This window comes from Lolium rigidum, chromosome 2 (genome assembly GCF_022539505.1).
Source record: "Lolium rigidum isolate FL_2022 chromosome 2, APGP_CSIRO_Lrig_0.1, whole genome shotgun sequence".
NCBI lineage: Eukaryota > Viridiplantae > Streptophyta > Magnoliopsida > Poales > Poaceae > Lolium > Lolium rigidum.
Genome location: NC_061509.1, coordinates 179056611 through 179063751, shown reverse-complemented (window position 1 = coordinate 179063751; position 7141 = coordinate 179056611).

The window sequence follows — 7141 nt, the reverse complement described above, 5'->3', positions numbered from 1 at the left end:
CTCCGGTCCCGGGTAAAGTACTTTTCTCGGCGCCATTGTGTGTGTGCTCGAAGCTATTTCCTTTAGATCCCGCAATTGCATCTTTTTGTTTCTTGTTTACACTAGTTTGGCATAATGGACAACAATGAGCTTCTTATTATATTTCCTGATTTAAGACATGGATGGTTTGATGCGAAAATTAAAAAACCCATGGAACATATTAGTATGAACACTTTGAATACCATTGTTGCTAATGATATAGAAAGTTCTAAGCTTGGGGAAGCTGGTTTTGATGAGCATGATCTTTTTAGTCCCCCAAGCATTGAGGAGAAAATTTACTTTGATGATACTTTGCCTCCTATTTATGATGATTATAATGATAGTAGTCTTTTAGTACCGCCTGTTATGGAGGATAAATTTGATTATGATTACAATATGCATCCAATATTTGATGATGAGAATAATAATGATAGCTACTTTGTTGAATTTGCTCCCACTACAACTAATAAAATTGACTATGCTTATGTTGGGAGTAGTAATAATTTTAATATGAACTCCGGATTCACTCTCCACGGTGTGATGGTGACAGTGTGTGCATCGTGTGTGTTTTCTTTATGAAGTTGTGGAGCTTGTTAACTCCGGCTTGAGGTGTGCTTTTGTAGCCCTACACAATGAATGGTGTTTGTTATCCAACAAGAGAGTGTAGCATTTATTTATTCAGTTATGTGATCAATGTTGAGAGTGTCCACTAGTGAAAGTATGATCCCTAGGCCATTGAAACACCGTTTCCAACAAGTTCTGTTACATGTTTGCTTGCTGCCATATTTATTTCAGATTGTTATTACCACTCATATTCATCCATATCACTTGCATCTTACTATCTCTTCGCCGAACTAGTGCACCTATACATCTGACAAGTGTATTAGGTGTGTTGGGGCCACAAGAGACTTCTTGTATCGTAATTGTAGGGTTGCTTGAGAGGGATATCTTTGACCTCTACCTCCCTGAGTTCGATAAACCTTGGGTGATTCACTTAAGGGAAACTTGCTGCTATTCTACAAACCTCTCGCTCTTGGAGGCCCAACACCGTCTACGGGAATAGAAGCGTGCGTAGACATCAAGCTATTTTCTACGCGCCGCCTGCCGGGGAGGTAAGGTAAAAGGTATTCACATCCTCTCGAGTACTAAGCTATTTCCTAGCACCGTTGCCGGTGTGTGAGTGCTCGAAGTTATTTCCTTTAGATCCTGCAATTATATCTTTTTGTTTCTTGTTTTTATTTTCACTAGTTAGGCTTAATGGAAAACAACAACAAAATTAGAGATCTTTATGAACTTTATATTGAATTAGGACATGATGTGTTTGAAGAGAAAATTAAAAAACCCATGGAACTTTGTTTGCAAAATAGTTGTAGCAATGTTATTAGCATGAACTCTTTGGACACTATTATTGCTAATGCTATGGAAGAATTTAAGCTTGGGGAAGCTGGTTGTGATATTTTTAGTCCCCCAAGCATGGAGGAGAAAGTTTACTTTGATGATACTTTGCCTCCCATTTAAGATGATTATAATGATAGTGGTATTTTGGTGCCACCTACTATGGAGGATAAAGTTTATTATGATTATACTATGCCTCCTATATTTGATGATTATGGTGATGAGAATAATAATGATAGCTACTTTGTTGAATTTGCTCCCACTACAATTAATAAGAATGACTATGCTTATGTTGGGAGTAGTAATTATTTTATGCATGAGACTCATGATAAGAATGCTTTATGTGATAGTTATATTGTTGAGTTTGTTCATGATACTACTGGAAATTATTATGAGAGGGGAAAATATGGTTGTAGAAATTTTCATGTTACTAAAACACCTCTCTACATGCTGAAAATTTTGAAGTTATTCGAGTTTTATCTTCCAATGCTTGTCACTTTGTTCTTCATGAATTTATTTGTGTACAAGATTTCTTTTCATAGGAAGTGGGTTAGGCTTAAATTTGTTTCATACTTGCTTTTTGATGCTCTCTTTTCTTCAACTCTCATCCTTATGTGAGCATCATTAAAATTACTGAGCCCATCTTAATGGCTATAAAGAAAGCACTTCTTGGGAGATAACCCATGCTTTTATTTTGCTACTGTTTTGTTGTGTCTTGGAAGTTGTTACTACTGTAGCAACCTCTCCTTATCTTTATTTTATTGCATTGTTGTGCCAAGTAAAGTCTTTGATAGTAAGGTTGATACTAGATTTGGATTACTGCGCAGAAACAGATTTCTTGCTGTCACGAAATTGAGTAGCCCCATCTGTAGGTAACTCAGAAAAATCTGCCAATTTACGTGAGTGATCCTCAGATATGTACGCAACTTTCATTCAATTTGAGCTTTTTCATCTGAGCAAGTTAAGTGCCCCTGAAAAATTCGTATTTACGGACTGTTCTGTTTTGACAGATTCTGCCTTTTATTTCGCATTGCCTCTTTTGCTATGTTGAATGGATTTCTTTGTTCCATTAACTTTCAGTAGCTTTGTGCAATGTCCAGAAGTGTTAAGAATGATTATGTCACCTCTGAATATGTGAATTTTTGATTATTCACTAACCCTCTAATGAGTTTGTTTTGAGTTTGGTGTGGAGGAAGTTTTCAAGGATCAAGAGAGGAGGATGATACAATATGATTAAGAAGAGTGAAAACTCTAAGCTTGGGGATGCCCCCGTGGTTCATCCCTGCATATTTTAAGAAGACTCAAGCATCTAAGCTTGGGGATGCCCAAGGCATCCCCTTCTTCATCGACAACTTATCAGGTCACCTCTAGTGAAACTATATTTTTATTCCGTCACATCTTATGTGCTTTACTTGGAGCGTCTATATGTTTTTATTTTTGTTTGTGTTTGAAAAAAATCGGATCCTAGCATTCCTTGTGTGGGAGAGAGACACGCTCCGCTCGTTCATATGAACACTGGTGTTCTTAGCTTTACTTTTAATGTTCATGGCGAAGGTTGAAACTGCTTCGTTCAATGTTATTTGGTTGCAAACAGAAAATGCTTCATGTGGTAATTGGTATATGGTCTTGAATAATTCGATACTTGGCAATCTTTTTTGCTCAAAAAGATCATGTTTAAGATCTTGCATCATGTACTTTGCACCTATTAATGAAGAACTACCATAGAGCTTGTTGAAATTTGGTTTGCATGATTGGTCTCTCTAAAGTCTAGATATTTTCTGGTGAAGTGTTTGAACAACAAGGAGACAGTGTAGAGTCTTATAATGCTTGCAATATGTTCTTATGTAAGTTTTGTTGTACCGGTTCATACTTGTGTTGCTTCAAACAACCTTGCTAGCCAAAGCCTTGTACTCGAGAGGGAATACTTCTCGTGCATCCAAATCCTTGAGCCAAAAACTATGCCATTTGTGTCCACCATACCTACCTACTATGTGGTATTTCTCTGCCATTCCAAAGTAAATTACTTGAGTGCTACCTTTAAAATTTCATTCCTTGTCTTTGCAATACATAGCTCATGGGAAAATAGCCTTAAAAACTATTGTGGTATTGAATATGTTACTTATGTATCTTATTTCTTATAAGTTGCTTGTTGAGCGGTAACCATGTTTATGGGGACGCCATCAACTATTACACCTTTGTTGAATATCATGTGAGTTGCTATGCATGTTCGTCTTGTCTCGAAGTAAGGGTGATTTATCATGATCAAATGGTTTGAGTATGGATATTGTTAGAGAAGAACATTGGGCCGCTAACTAAAGCCATGTATCATGGTGGAAGTTTCAGTTTGGACATTAATCCTCAATCTCTTATGAGAATATTATCTGTTGTTGAATGCTTATGCATTAAAGAGGAGTCCATTATCTGTTTTCTATGTTGTCCCGGTATGGATGTCCTAAGTTGAGATCTATCAAAAACGAGAAATCAAATGCGATCTATCTCCTTGGACCTTTGTACAGGCGGCATAGAGGTACCCCTTTGTGACACTTGGTTGAAACATATGTTATGCAATGATAATCCATGTAAATCCAAGCTAATTAGGACAAGGTGCGAGCACTATTGGTATTCTATGCATGAGGCTTGCAACTTATAGGATGTCTTATGCATAACACATATGAATTATTACTACCGTTGACAAAATTGTTTCTATGTTTTCAAAATAAAAGCTCTAGCACAAAAATAGTAATCCATGCTTCCCTCTGCGAAGGGCCATTCTTTTACTTTATGTTGAGTCAGTTTACCTACTTCTTTCTATCTTAGAAGCAAACACTTGTGTCAACTGTGTGCATTTATTCCTACATATTTGCTTATTTGCATTCATCATATTACTTTGTGTTGACAATTATCCATGAGATATATCCATGAGATAAACATGTTGAAGTTGAAAGCAACTGCTGAAACTTATATCTTCCTTTATGTTGCTTCAAAGCATTCTACTAAGAATTTATTGCTTTATGAGTTAACTCCTATGCAAGTCTTATTGATGCTTGTCTTGAAAGTACTATTCATGAAAAGTCTTTGCTATATGATTCAGTTGTTTAGTCATTGTCTTTACCATTGCTTCGAATCACTTCATTCATCTCATATGCTTTACAATAGTATTGATCAAGATTATAGTAGCACGTCACTTCAGAAATTATCCTTGTTATCGTTTACCTACTCGAGGGCGAGTAGGAACTAAGCTTGGGGATGCTTTATACGTCTCCAACGTATCTATAATTTCTGATGTTCCATGCTAGTTTTATGACAATACCTACATGTTTTGTTCACACTTTATATAGTTTTGATGCATTTTCCGGAACTAACCTATTAACGAGATGCCGAAGTGCTAGTTCCTGTTTTGTGCTGTTTTTGGTTTCAGAAATCCTACAAAGGAAATATTCTCGGAATTGGACGAAATCAACGCCCAGGGTCCTATTTTCCATGGAAGGTTCCAGAGCACCGAAGAGGGGCCAGAGGGGAGCCAAGGGGGCCCACCCCACATGGCGGCGCGGCCAAGGGGGGGCGCCTCCCTATGGTGTGGGTCCCTCAGGACCCCTCCGAGGCTGCCCTTCCGCCTATAAAGTCTCTCCGTCGCGAAAACCCTAAAAAGATAAGCCACGATACGAGAAAAGTTACGCAGCCGCCGCCATCGCGAAGCCAAGTTCGGGGGACAGAATCTCTGTTCTGGCACGCCGCCGGGACGGGGAATTGCCCCCGGAAGCCATCTCCATCGACTCCATCGCCATCTTCATCGCCATCGCTGTCTCCCATGATGAGGAGGGAGTAGTTCTCCCTCGAGGCTAAGGGCTCTACCGGTAGCTATGTGGTTCATCTCTCTCTCATGTGAGCTTTATGTGATCATGAGCTTTGTGATCTAGTTGAATATCATCTATGTGCTACTCTAGTGGTGTTATTAAAGTAGTCTATTCCTCCTCCATGATGTAAAGAGGACAGTGTGTGCATCATGTAGTACTTGGTGTAGGTTATGATTGTGATCTCTTGTAGATTATGAAGTTAATTATCACTATGATAAATATATTATCTTGGATTTATGATTTGACGTGGATATCCCTATGAGTGGTGTTTGTCAAGTACTTGATGAACTCTGAGCGGAGCTTTTGTAGCCACTACACGATTAGTGATTCCATTAGGAGAGTTATCCAGAGTAGCACTATTATACACTCTAGAGGTTACTTTAATATGAACTCCGGAGTCACTCTCCACGGTGTGATGGTGACAGTGTGCGCATCGTGTGTGTTTCCTTTATGAAGTTGTGGAGCTTGTTAACTCCGGCTTGAGGTGTGCTTTTGTAGCCCTACACAATGAATGGTGTTTGTTATCCAACAAGAGAGTGTAGCATTTATTTATTCGGTTATGTGATCAATGTTGAGAGTGTCCACTAGTGAAAGTATGATCCCTAGGCCATTGAAACACCGTTTCCAACAAGTTCTGTTACATGTTTGCTTGCTGCCATATTTATTTCAGATTGTTATTACCACTCATATTCATCCATATCACTTGCATCTTACTATCTCTTCGTCGAACTAGTGCACCTATACATCTGACAAGTGTATTAGGTGTGTTGGGGACACAAGATACTTCTTGTATCGTAATTGCAGGGTTGCTTGAGAGGGATATCTTTGACCTCTACCTCCCTGAGTTCGATAAACCTTGGGTGATTCACTTAAGGGAAACTTGCTGCTGTTCTACAAACCTCTGCTCTTGGAGACCCAACACTGTATACAGGAATAGAAGCGTGCGTAGACATCACTCATCGTTCAGGAGAGCGAGCCGGTCCTGCGCTGCCTTCCGCGCCACGGTCTCCTCCTCCAGCTCCGTCTGCAGCACAGCAGTGGAGTTCGTATACTCCTTCAGGGATTCATCTAGTTTGTCCGCTGTTGCGGCTTTGGCCTCCTTGAGCTCCCGCGCGTGCCGGAGCTCAGCCTGCATGGCCTGCTCCTTCACTTCGCGATGCGCGGTGATGAGCTGCTCCTTCTCAGCTGAAATCCGGAAGAGAAATGTTAACAAAAAGACAACCGGTAGGATGCAGAGAGGCAAACCAACCGGAAAGAAAAGGTACCTTGAAGCGCGGTGAGCTGAGCCTTGAGGGCCTCGATGGAGGCTTCCGGAACAGCTGGCGTGCAAAGAGTTTATCAGTACTAAAAGGAGGAAAACAGCCGGTAAAAAGAAGCCGGAGGCACAAAAACTAACCTTGGCACTTGCTGTGGGCCTCAGACAGCTCCCGGTGCTCCCACAGCAGCTCCTCAAAGAGCTGCTTCCGGGTGTCCAGCGTGCTCTGTTCAAGTTAAAAAAGTTTTCGGTAAAAAAGATTCCGGCAAGGAAAACAAAGTTTCGCGCTAAGTGCTGCGCTCTAAGCCCGAAACTCGGTGACTGGCTATGCCGGTTTTTTGTTTTTACAACGAAGTTTCGCGCTAAGAGCTGCGCTCTCAACACGAAACTCGGGGACTGGGAGAATATAGATAATCTTGAGAGTCTGGAAAGAAAACCGGCAAGAATGTAAAAGAGATTGAGGTTGTGCAGCTTACCGACACGTTGGTGCTGGCATCGTGCCACGCATTGTCGAACTCCTTGGCCGCGCGCCGCAGCCGGCCAAAGTGTTGACCGGTGCTCCGAGGACCAGAGGGATCGACCACCGGCAGCTTGTCCTTGCCGAGGCCGCGCGTCGCCG